We start from the raw sequence: 14,028 nt of genomic DNA, 5'->3' as shown, positions 1-14,028 counted from the left end.
AGCAAACAAAGAGGAGAGTAAGAGGAGAACTGATGCAGTGTGGTGAATTTCACATGGTTGGCTGTCTGTGCTATACAGCAGTGACTTGCATGTGTTATAGAGGCTCACATGGTTAAATTCAGCAGGTCCATTATAGTCATGTCACACTCATCACTCTACTGCTGTTTCTCCACCTCCTTCAGTGATCTTCTCCTTTCGCTGCCTTTTTTTTGCCGGCGGAGGGAAACAAGTCCTGCAATTATCCAAGAAGAGCTGAATGGAGGGCGCTCCACTACACAACTATAACTCCAGTATCTAACCTGTAACCCTGACCCTTATCCTCGATTCACCCAGGACCTGGGTGACTGGTCCTGCATTTGTTTCACATTAAAAAGCTTTTAAGTGTAAAAACAGATAAAAATGCGTAAGAGATTTTTAGGAGAGTGCTGCTGTCTAAACCGTTTAGAGAATAAAAAAGATAGAAAAGGCCTTTAATGTCATTGCACTTATGCATCATGAATGTTTTATTTAAACTTTATTACTTATATATTTCAGTGTACTGAGTCTGTTTGTTTCCTCAATCTGATGAAGATTAGAATAGAATAATTGTATTTTATCAAATGTAATAAAATAGAAATTTAAATAAAAAAGGGGGCTTCAACATTGTTTTGAGACAGAAATCACAATTACGCTGTTTTTGGACTCAACACTCGACAAAAAAAATGTGTGTGTTTTTCACATTCATTCACGTTAATACCAAAGATTATTGAGGTGTTAGGGAACTTTTAATGTTAAACAGGAAGAGTTTAGATGGTTGAGTTAGGGCTATGGAAATGAACATTATACTGCATTTATCAAGACAACAGGTAAACCTGGAGGAAGTGATGAGTTTGCATTAACAGGAGCAAATCAGAAAACAGGGAGGCTTCTAACCAAGATACTATATGATGAAAAGTATTTCTCAAAGAAGATAGATATTATAAAGGGCTGACATTTTTTAAGTCTTTAGTTTACTGCAGTCACTCTGAGTCAAACATCCTTCCAAGGACAATATTTGTAATAATTAATCACTTGGAGTCACAGGTTTTCCCTGGTGAATCATGCCGTAATCACAGACTAAAGTTCACAGACAGTGCATTTAAATGTAAAAAAAGAAAAACCCAGTGACTGTTTTTCTTTTGTCCAGCTGAAGTCTGAAAAGAAAAACTCACAATTCATTATTCAGACAGAGCAGGAGCCTTGTTTATAAAAGTTTGTGTAGGCTTTACATCAAAACAAAACACAGGAAGTACACACACACACACACACGTCCTACGCCGAATTTCCTTTATAAATGAGAATTGACTCAAAGGTGGTGCACTTGTGTAAGCTTCATGCACTACCCACAGTTGCCTTTAAATAGTCCTTGAAACGCCCCCAATTAATATTAATTCTTACTGAATACATGAAGATTATCATGGCAAACACTGACAGAAAGGAGGAGGTGGACAGTGTAGGCATTAGAGATTATGTGGTGGACGCTGTAGATACTGCTACCTAAGAAGGTTGGACTGTAAAAAAGAATAAAAAACAAAGTGGTCCAACCTGAGAGTGACGCCAACAACAACAAGAGATAGCATTACACAGGCACATTGTTTCTGTGCCATACATCATTTGTATTCCCATTTGAAACAAATGTAAACCAAAGCATCCAAATTGTGTTTCTGTTACGGGTCCCAGGGTTGAGGACTATGGTAACAAGTATGTGTACCTGTACAAAGCAAGTGAAACAGGAGCAATAGGACACGGTTTGCTGTATTCACCTCCAGATTGCATCCGAGAGCTGGATTCATTTGACATCTGCAACTGATTTTAACACACCACACATTCCTTTTCTTTCATTTCAGTATCAATGTCCAGCATTTTCACATTTCATTTTCCATAAACTCACATTCTCATTTTGTCTGACATCGTTTCTGTGTTTAACACATAAAACTGACCTAAATAGTCAATAACATTCTGTCATTAAAGTGCATTATTCACTTCACCAGTATTTAACTGTACAAAAACACTAAATATTCAATGTAAATCACATTCACAAAATACCTCCTTGTATTTACTGTACTGAAATTAGACCTCTGTATCAATACAGGTAGCTGAAATGCTTTCATTAGGAAGTGTTTGTGTTACATTTTCACAGTATTTACAACAGAAATAATCCTCAGATGTAAATAAAATCAAATCTCTAACTATATTCAACTCTATTCAAAAACTTTCACCCTCGTTTTCTTAAAAAAAAATACTTGTGCATTTCTCAAAACGTCAGTAAACAAAGTGCAAATTCACATTCACATTGTTTGGGAGCTTTCTCTTACACCGCCAAGTCTGGGTGAAGCGCAGGACCGGCACATCAAACACATTTTTTCTGCACATTTATACATGCAAAATTTAAGAAAACCACTTGGAACAACTTACAAATGGTCAAATACATAAACCTGAATAATTTTGAATGAATTCTGTGTTATCATGTATATGTCACAGTTTACTGAACTGTATTAAGCTGGTGAAACAGGAGCTATTAGGACAAGGTTTGCTGTATCACATCTGACGGGAAGCAGGCAGTGCTCCCGGTACCTGCCGTCCCCACGGCAACCCGAGCAAAAAAATGTTTCACCTCACTGTTTCCCACAAATACAGCCAATAAACTCAATAATGACACAAAATCATCAGTAAAGATATTACTCTTAATTTCTCATCTCTTAAAATTGGTCACACTATGTTAGGAGTGCCACATTTCCACATTTATGTACAAAGACAATTGAGACTCCATTCACAAAAACATTTTCCCTTTCTTGTAGTTGCTGCATCTTCCAGCAGGGATCAGTGGTGCTGCACCTGAGCGGCAGTTCTGCGCAACAAACATGTGATAATAACAATAATAATAATAATAATAATAATAATAATAATAATACAATTCCTGGAGAGATTTTGAATGTGCCTTTTGAAGCTTTCACGACTGGCCAAAATAACATCACACTGATGGTGTCAAACCCAAATTTGTCCCCACAATCATAACAAGACATGTTTACACACATGTACATGCCCTAACAAAAGTTGATCTGCAATAAAGCTATACCACTATATCCCTATATAGACGATCGAACTCTGACCTACCTTACCTCTTACCTTTTTTAAGATGCTTATTTTGAAAGTGTCTGTGCTTCTGTGTTTGGCAGTATAAATTGCATTAGGTTTTGTACAACAGATCCAATAATTCCCTCTTACCATGTTGAGACTTTTATTTTGAAGGTTAATCAAAATCGTGAAGATGGTGTTATGGTGTTTGTGTGTTTCTTTCTGTATACACACACACACACACACACACACACACACGTGAGAGATGATATTTTGATTATTTTACACAATGGTTTAACCCCATTTCTCAAGTTTCATTTCGGCCATCAGAGTGGCATTCTCTCATGTCTCCTCTTGATATGCGTACACATGGGTCAGAGTTTCTTTGAACGACCCACAGTTTGCTGAGAATGTGGCATACACCTTCTTTTGTGCATATGCAGTGTGCATAAATGAGCTTTGAATACTGACACAAAAAGAAGAAAAACCTTTCAGTACAGGCAGGTTCTCTTTTTTCCTCTAGCAGTGGTCTCCACACAGAGAGTAGTCACATGACTTACTGACTGTTTCTCAGCAATCGCTCGGATATAAAACCAACTGACAATGTGTTGAGTATAAATTCAACGCAGCTGTTAGTGAAGGACACAAACCAGTGGAGCTGAGCTTTCTGCTGACCTCAGGCTTCACATCATAAAGTACACATATCTGTAGGAATACACACACACACACACACACAGCTTAAAACTAAACACACACTTTTATCCAGCCCACATACTTCACATGCACACTGCACAGCTTCACTGCCTAACAGATCCATAGCTGGTGGAATGACTTATTACAAAACTGTGCTTTTGCTCTTTTAATCAGAAACAGAAGAAAAACATACTAAAGTATTTTGATGCCTAAAAACCTTTTTACATAATTTAAAAATGGTATTGATCCTTGTTTTTCCTCATACATTTCATCCTGCAGCCAATCAGGTGTGAGGTGGGATTTTTCAAACCTTTGACAGCCAATCAGCATCAGCTCAGAAATGTCCATCCCCGCTCTGGATATCCTTCATACAAGAGCAATGCAAATCCTCATATTCCTTCTACATTTTGTCAAAAAATCATGTGTAAACTATCAGGCCTGTGGGCCTAATATTATGGGAGCTAAGGACTTATTATATTTTATTATATTTCACTGTTACCCATAAACCTCTCTAAAAAAGGAAAACTGTGGAGAAATGTTTTGAAGACTTTTCCCACCTAAAAAACCATTCAAAACAAAGCTGATCCTTCTCTGTTTTACACACTTCTTCCTGCAGCCTCTCAACTGTTTTCCCACCTCTCACAGCCAATCAGCATTGGCTCAGAAGTGCCCATCCCCTCTTGTCTGTTCTCAATGGTCAGGGCAGATGCCTGTCTTCAAGCTAGAATGATTAACAGAGGTAGTAACCAAAAGCAGCGCTTTTTTCAGACTGAAAGAATTGCGTCATTGGCTGGGTACACTTGATTTCTTCACCCAGGCCTCCCGGACTGCAATCTGAACTAATCTTTGCAGGGAGACCTCCATTTTGTAGCCAGAAAGCTGATGAACACAGTCATACCTACTGTCGCAGGCACTGATGTAGCCAGAAGAAGAGACATCAATGAAATCTGGAAGGAAGTGCTCTGGATAAATAGTCGCTCAGCAGTCTGCCATGGATTCTCATGGTGATATTTATAACTCAGAATACTTTTATGAAAAAACCCTTTTAATTTTTATGATCTGTGGACCTTTACAGACTAAAGGAATATAAATAATGGAGGAATTAAGAGAAAATCAGACATCTAGAGCTTCTAGAGGTAGGGAGTCACCACAGCCATGCTGCTTATGCGGGTACACTATGCTGGTAGATATAATTAAATCATATTTATGTGCTTATGTTTATCGCAAAATGAACTGAACATTTGAATTCTAGAGATTCTACCCAATCTAACGAGGTACAGCCTGTATGTACCCTATATTGACAGACGTTTAAGCCTTTACTCCTTGAAAATATGTTCAGAACCTTCCGGACTGGGTCAAACCGGCCCGTCCGTGGGCCAGCGGGATTTTTAAGAATGTGTCATAAAACAGACAACTGAGAACAGATCAGCTCTATAGACATTTTATTATGTCAAAATTGAGAAAAGAGGTGCAGTAAAGGTGATGTATTTGGCCTGATTAATGCTGACTGAATATTTTTTTCCCCACTTTCTGCATAGTATAAATGAGCTGGATTACATTTGTAAACTGATCTGTTTTATGACACATTGTTTCAGTAGTAAAATATATATTCACACTGTTTTTTCTTGCCATTTAAAAGGATGTCTGTGAATTTATAGTAGTATACAGTGATGCATTTAGTTTGGGAAGTGACTGGTGGCTGGGGTGGATGATGAGTAGGAGGAGGTTCTACTGCTCTCAGATCAGCTCATTAAAAAAAAAGAAAATGGAAGAAATTACTTTTGATCTATGAACATGAACTAGTTCATTTGAATCTGTGTGAACTGAAATTTGAGCTAACTGTCACTACAACACATATATAAATAAAACTTAAGCTCCGAAATGAAAAAAAAAAAAAAATGTTGCTACATTTACTTTACACTCATTTATTAACAACATCACATAGATGGCAAAAATACCAAAGCTAGACAAAGTGAGAGGATGTGTACCTTCCCCAGGAAAAAGGCCAGAACAGACAGGAAGTGCAGTACTTTACACTATAAAGCGAGTTGTGTATGTCTATACTCTATATTAATATAACACTGATGCTACAAACAGGCAGGAGACTTGAGGGTTTTGAACTGAAAAAAGTATTTATTTGGGAAGCTGGATAGATTGGTCTGGGTGGTGGCTGGCTAGGCTGGGCAGGAGGTTTGGTCGGGGTTGGGGCTGGGCTGAGTGAAGGGAGGCAGGCTGACCCAGAGAGTGGAAGAGCAGGAATACTAAGGCAGGAGTTCAGGGATGGAGGGGAGCAGATGGAATTTCAGGCAGAGGAAAAGCAGGGTTAGTTTAGTGAAGGAGGTAAAGAGCAAACTTGCAAAAATGAAGGCTGGAACATAGTCTGACTAAAACAGGCACTACGATCCGGCAAGGTGCATGTGGCAGAGCTGGGTCTTTGTAGAGGAGTTGATTATGTGATGGGCTGCAGCTGGTGAAGCTCTGCTCCGCCTCCGCACACCTGTCTCCACTCAGGTAATCTCACACACACACACACACACACACAGAGGAAGACAGAGAGAGAGACTGCATGCTAAGCAGAGGTAGAAGACATGACAGAAAATGTCAATAGTGACTTGAAGAACATATTGATTTCAATATTGAATATTGAAAACACCATCCTTTCCCAAATTGTTTGAGCAGCTTAAACCTTTAGTCACAGGACTGGAACCAGAGTCTCGTGTCTGAATCCTGAGAGCTGTTCATCCAACTACCCCAACCTCTCGCATGGGATAAGGATGTCACACTTCATGGATTGGAAGAGACATTGACAGATAATGTAATTCAGGGAACAATTTCTTGTTCAAAAATGTATTTGGCAAAGCAAATCGAATGCTTGTCATCTGATGTTATCCCCAGCTGCCACTGTGGCCCTCTGTAACACTTTGATTAAACAAGCAGCTGACTGACAGTTTCTGTTAACATGCTGACTGTGAAGTGCTTTATTTGCTTCTATTTAGTTTAAAAACACTTAACAGCAAAGGGTTGTGAGCTTTGCACTGTTTCCATGGCAAGCATACTGTAGGTGCATGTGCCATGATGACTTGTCCTCAGAAACCAACTGAGAGAGAGAGATGAATTTACATTAATCATTTATGCAAGAGAGCCAGACAGCAAGCACTCATTTACATGCTATTGTGTGTGTGTGTGTGTGTGTGTGTGTGTGTGTGTGTGTGTGTGTGTGTGTGTGAATAAGGTCAAATCTCAACATGTTACATTTATTCTAATTAAATTCAAACAGGTCAATGTATGCAAACAGTGAACTAGAGGAAATCAATATACAAACAAACACTAACAGCACTTACGCATAGGGTAAATTCAGATACACACACACACACACACAAACACACACACAAACACACACAGTGCTAGATAGAAGGAGACTTAGATTCCTGATCAATATCATTGATCTACGCTGGCCTTGTGATGCAGAAGGCCAACAGTGTGAGGTAATCAGGGTTATACCTAAACAATGGTGAGAGGGAACTAGGAAAAAAAGAGGGAGGAAGAGAAGAAGGAGGAAGGAAGATTGATTAGAAGATGAAGGAGGGACAGGAAGGAAGTCGGGGAAGAGAGGAAAGATACAGATGGAAGTCCAGATGATGTGAAGGAAAGAAGGAAAGAGGGTGGAAGGGAGGATAGGAAGGACAAAGAAAAAGATTCAGTTCAGGATAGTAAGGACAAGAGGAAGGAATGATGGGAGAAATGAAGGAGAGGGGGCAGTATAATGAACCTAGAAAATATGAGGACCTCAATAATAAATCATTTTAAATATTACACTTCTACAGTTGACAGTTATTAATATATCTCACTCTGGAGCAAAATGTTGGACCAGCCAACTGAATGACAGTAACACACTCTGCTCCTGCAGCGAGTGGATAATAAAGAAGATGATGAATTAGATTAAACATTTCAGAGAAAATGTGAATCCTAGAAAGATTTACAACAGCAAAATACTGAGAGATTTCAAACATACAACGTAAGATACTCACACCGTCAAACTGAAAAGTATACTGACATGCAAATTGTGTGGCATAAAATCAGTTCATGGAAACAGGATTTGTTTCACTGTGGCTTCAGCTGGAGTTTTATTGATGTAATCTGTGTAGCATGTGGCCCCCTGTGTCCTGCTGGTCTGGTCTATGGAGGATTTCCTGTTTATCCATGGCCACTGTTTTATTTGCAAAGTCCTATTCTCTTTTTGAAAATTGATTCATTAATGGCGTGCAATGAATCTTGGGATAGTAGAGTGAAGGATGCACCCGTTGGATCCTTTATTGCCAGGGAAATAAAGGATGCATTTCTTGCCTGCATTTGAAGGAGCCTACGAAATGGGACTCGTGCTATTGTACTACTACTTCGAAGGTTGCGGCCCCTGAATTGAGGCACAGTTCATGTGTTCATTATTGTAACCATGGCAATGAACTTCCCCATACCTTAACATAGTTTTTCTAGCCAAACCACAAGGTTTTGTTAACCATAACAATGTCAAACCATGGTCTTTTTCCCTCAACCTAACCAAGTGGTTTTTGTGCCTAGACCTAACCAAACCTTAACCTTAACCACGGCGCTGTCACATCAGAAAATGTATTTATTTTGCAGAGATTTGTAACAGTTTTGAAAACCACACACAGATGATAGGGGTGTTGTTCTAAAGGGCAGAGACAAAAGTTGTATTTTGTTGTTTGATTCTGAGGATTTGTTGTATTTTACCCAATGTTCTCACTGTGGAGCCGTCGACTATCACCAACCTTCCTTTGACGTGAAGAAATCAGAAATACCTGAGAGGTTTTAGCTCTAGGCCTTTCTAGTCCAAGCTCTGGTCCCTCTAGTGATTTTAATTCCAGTGTTCTAGTCATCAGGTCTAGTTCTAGACCCTCTGCCTCGTTGTTCCAGCTCCAGGCCTTCTATTTCTAACACCTTGTAGTTGTCCTTGTTCTGAGGCTTGTAGTTCTAGCTCTGGACTTCATAGTAAGTTTAGCTGTAGCTCCTCTAGTCCAGACCTTTTATTTCCAGCTCTACAGTTTGTAGTTGTCCTCACTCTAAGCTCTTGAAATTCTAGTCAGAGTGGTTCTAGATCCTGCATTTGTTCTACATCTAGGCCTTTTATTGTCCCGTCCTTCAGCTGTGTCAGTGTTAGGCCCTGTAGCTGCTACAGAGCTCAGCCCTCCTGTCAGTCCAGTTCTAGGTCTTCTACTCATGCTACACTGACCTTTTCCACCAGACTCTGGAGGTTTGTGACAGTGTTCAGTTGGAGGGAGATTGGTAGACCATAACACTGAGCCACACACTGATGACCTTCCACCCCTGGAAATGGATTCCAGCTGAAAGACATTTTCTCAACAACATGGAACCAATTTCGGGTTTCTTCCTGCTCAGTTTTCTCAGCAAAACATCTGCACAAACTTGACCTTAGCTGTGAGAAAATCTTTTAAAGAACATTTCCCCAAAAAAACAGATAGACATAGATTTTTAGGCTACTTTAATTTCTTGAATTCAAAAATTAGGAAAAGTATATAGCATGATTATTATATGACCTTAAAAGAGGAAACAAATAATGAACAATATTTTGGTAAATAAAAACCAGGAAATGAAAGATGATAGAGGGAAGGAGAGAATATTAAAGGAAAACTGAAGGTTGAGAACGACAGGAGGAATTAGTGGCTTTAAAATAAAAACCCACATCATCACTCCTCCTCCCTCTCTCTCACTGATATTTCTTTTCATCCCGATCTTTCTTTTCATCATGCAGCTTTTAGCTGCTGTTTTATTTCTTGACTCTGGGTTTTCAAGAAGTGAATCTGTGATCAAAGACCAACACAATTGCTTTGACACCGTTTTCACTTCACACTGCAGATTTTATCCTTGACATTATCCCGCTGTGAGCAGACCAAATCTGTCTCTGAATACTGTCACTCTGTCTATAGTCACATTACACCACAGCTAATCGACCAGCTTGTATTGATTATGGATGATAATCAGCCTCAGCAGGTAACACATTTAACTTTACAAAAATATCGTTGAAGTTATTTTTCAGACGGTACTTTTCCGTGCAGCAACACAAAAGGAAACTTTCAGTGGAAATAAGCATGAACCGAAACTATCACGAGATGCTAATCACTTAGCTGAGGTTAACTGGTTGATAGTTAGTGTTCAAATATGTTGCTTAATACAATAAAAATAGCTACTTGGCAATTTATCAAGTTACTTTTGGAAGAGGTTGGATTTGATTTGATTCAGAAACGATATCGGCTATACACAGACGTTTTTCCAAATAGTCACGAAACAAGAACAAAAAAGGAAACCATAACTGTGTTCATGGTTTTTAAAGGGAGGCGAGTAACATAACTCTATGTAGACTGTAGCAGAGACTGGGATCAAAATGGATAACTGCGTTAAAAGTGTTGGCAGAGATATAGTGCTAGCCATTTAGCTTTGTCTTTGTTATAGCTGCTTTGTAGTTCACTCTAATTATGGTTGGACAGTGATCAGAGGCCACATAGATTTAACTGTATTCAAACTGGATAACTAGCAAGCTTTAACTGTGTTCAAACTGTTGATAGATGCTAGTTAGCAGTAACCCAGCTGTAATTCCTGAGGCTAGTGAGACAGTTGTGTGTGTGTGTGTGTGTGTGTTATTAGCTGTGCTTAGCTGCTTTATCTCTAATGATCAGTTTAGATCTAATCATTGCGCGTATGAAAAGCGATGACCCCATTGTTTTGCAACATTGCAAATGAGAGAGAGAGAGTATAATGACTTCAAACTCATTAATATTAAATCTGATGGTTAATTTTTAAAGTGACAGTTAATTAAATGCAGATAGTGCAGTGGGAGTGGACACAATGTGGAGCTGAGGTATCACTACACAGTGTGTGTGTCTGTGTGTGTATGTGTGTTATGACAGCTACTCCCTGCTCGCTTATTTGACAGTAAGCTACCTTGTTATCAGTCATTCATTGACTGACTGTGTGTGTGTGTGTGTGTGTGTGTGTGTGTGTGTGTGTGTGTGTGTGTGCGCACATGTGTGTGTCTCTGTATAATTGGCTTGCTGTTGACCGGTTGGTAATTGTATCTGACAGCGGTAAAGGTCTCCGTTAACAACGTTCAGACCGAACGCTTAGTGGGGTTTTAACCTGCAAACACAGGCACTACACACACACACACACACACACTCGCTCTCTCACACACACACACACACACACACACACACACACACACAGAATATAATCATATTTGTCTCAGGGGATAGAGTGTCACTGTTGTCTTTTGAAGCGTTTTGACAAGGACCAAATGGAAAACACACATACACCTCAGTGTGTGTGTGTGTGTGTGTGTGTGTGTGTGTATGTTTGAAACGAATCCCTTTCTTTTCCTTTCATTCAGTTTTTATTCTTCGATTTCTGAGTGTCACACCCTTGTTCTGTATTCCTCCTTCACTTTAATATATGTTTGAACAATAATACAGATACAGAGCAGCAAACATGAAAAATCGTTACAGAAATTAATTACAAAGAAATAAATTCATTAAAAAAATTATAAAATACAGCAAATACAATCCGGCACTCATCAATATGTCAAAAATGTCTAAAGTTATTAATTAACAAATATATGGAAGTTAGTTTTACAGATTTGGATTGATATTTCTTTCAGGTCTGGATCCATCAGGATTCATCAGTGTGTGAAGTGAACTCCCACATGGACCTGAATAAAAACCGAAATGTAAAAGATCTTTATTTTTGTTCCAAATCATTCAAACATCTGCTGTCGTTAATTTAATTTACACACTAAAAGCAAACAGGCAAGGATTGATGGTGGTGACACACACACTTGGTAATTAGCAGGAAACACAGCAGGCTGAGTGAAACTCGGCTAATTAAGACCAGTTGGTGTTAATATCAGAGTGGTGTGTTTGTGTGTGTGTGTGTGTGTGTGTGTGTGTGTGTGTGTGTGTGTGCGTGTTTGTGTGTGGCTGTATGAGCAGTATATAGATAATAAAAAGAAGTTTTTGACAGAAGCCATTTGTGAGGAAACAAAATCCAGATGAAAATACTTTGTTATTTTGTTTGTTTTTCATGATTCAGGGAAAGAGAGAGGTATTAATTTTTTAATTATCTGCTCCCTGTTTTTCCTGAAATTATACAGTGTGCCTTGTTAACGTCAATTAGGTGTTTTTTACATAATGTGAGACATATGATGAGTGAAATAATCATCAACACCATGACTGAGGGTTTCCACCTTAAACTGCAGTGAACCAATGACAGCCAGGGTTTCATACATCACAAATGTAAGGAACCAATCCTTTCAGCTTGTGGGGACGGGGGGCGGGGCTAAATAAACCTGAAACCTTGTCAGTACAGAGAGAGGGAGGGTTAGCAATAACACAGCCACAAACACTGTGTCAGCCACTGCCAGTTACAAGCTAACAAACAACATAAACAAATACACGATGCTAACTATGCTAACCGTTCTGATGCGTCTGCTAGTCTCTGGTTCTCGTCTCAGACTCCTCCTCTGAGTCTGGGTCTGACTGAGGCTCAAACATGTGGCTGAGTCTCTCTGCTGTTTCCTCCTCTAACCATCTTCATACTCTCTGCTCTTTCACCTGTCCACCTGGAGCAGGCAGGTGGTGGGCGGGGCACAAGGCCTGATCCAGATTTCTCAATCAGGAAGTAAGAGTAGAGAGTATTTATACTGTATATATACATATATATATATATATAACCACAAACTGGGAGAGTGGCTCCAGCAGATTCCAGGTACAACATCTGAGGTGTCTGTCCAGAAGAGCGCAATCCTAGGAACAGCTAAGATACTGCGCATAACCCTCAAACTCCCAGGCCTCTGGCAGAGGACCCAAGCTTGAGGAAGACACTAGTAATGCACTTCTTTACTGTATTTTTTGTAAATTTGCACAATACTGCTCACAGTTTTGTCAGCAAAATACTGTAAATATACTTTACCGTAACTATATTCGAATCTACAGTATGTATCTTGTGTTTAATGATAAAGAATGTTACTGTACTTCTACTGCTAGTACTACTACTATTACTACTACTACTACTACTACTAATAATAATAATAATGATAATAATAATAATGATTATGATGATAATAATAATGATAATAATAATAACAATAATAATTAATGAAAAAGGGACAATATTCCTTATGCAGTTCCTTCAAATATTTATTGAAAAATAAAACATGTCACCAGTCCAACACAAGCAAAACTAGATGTAAATAAAACACAACTCCCTACTTGTTTTCTACCCTTCTTTTGCTTTGTTCTTCCTGCATACATAATTTGGTAATTCACTGTGACAATTTTACTCTTGTGAGAACGGAACATCAACCTGTTTTCAATGAACCTGCTGCAGAACAGCACCAGTCTGGTTTGCATGAGTGTATTTCAGTAAAGTGAATATACAACAATTGCTCTGCACCATCTCATGGCTTGTTTCTGTGCCCCTCTCCGGATTAATGTCAATGCAGCTTCTGAAAAACAATGTAAAATGAATCAATCTATGAATGTGACACATCTGTTCAGTGCAAAGTAGTGGTGCAGAATATTTGAACCATATGATTGTAACAATTCACTAAGTAGGAATGTATCAATTCACACCAATGATCAAATTAAAAAGAAGGAATGTGATGGAACGGAACAATATCAGTCCATAAAAATATTAGTAGAGGCTGCAGTAATGTTTGTAGTTGTTGTTCTTGTGTCAGAGGCACCATTGGTTGGTTGTTGGACAATGGCCATAAATTAAGAAAAGTCATTCAAGTCAAGCTGTATTTTACAATAGGTTAGGGTTAGTATGGTGTGGTACAGTACGGTAAAAATGTATCTGATTTGAAGTTCCTGTTAACTAATTAAATTGGATCTGTAAGTTTTTTACTTTGTGAGATTTTAGAAATTGGAACTATTCCCAGCCAATTTTGCCTTTATGACAAATGCAGTTCCATTTGGTATTTTTCTCATGAGAATGAGAACGAGTTTGTTTTATATAGCACAGGACTGAAGAGGTGAGAGGCAAGTTAGAGGGAATCCTGTAAAACGTATCCAGTCGAGAGTGTCCAGAGTTTCCATTTGTCTAATTTGTAGACTTAGACGGCCAGTTTGCCAGCTGTCCATATTTAATTTACATAGAAAATCACATAATTACCAACCACTATCAAACGTGTGGTGTCAGGGGATAGGGATG

Source organism: Seriola lalandi, unplaced genomic scaffold (genome assembly GCF_002814215.2).
Source record: "Seriola lalandi dorsalis isolate HSWRI2012SDOR001 ecotype SW California unplaced genomic scaffold, Sedor1 jcf7180002054939, whole genome shotgun sequence".
NCBI classification, from domain to species: domain Eukaryota; kingdom Metazoa; phylum Chordata; class Actinopteri; order Carangiformes; family Carangidae; genus Seriola; species Seriola lalandi.
Note: the sequence above shows the minus strand (reverse complement) of the source record.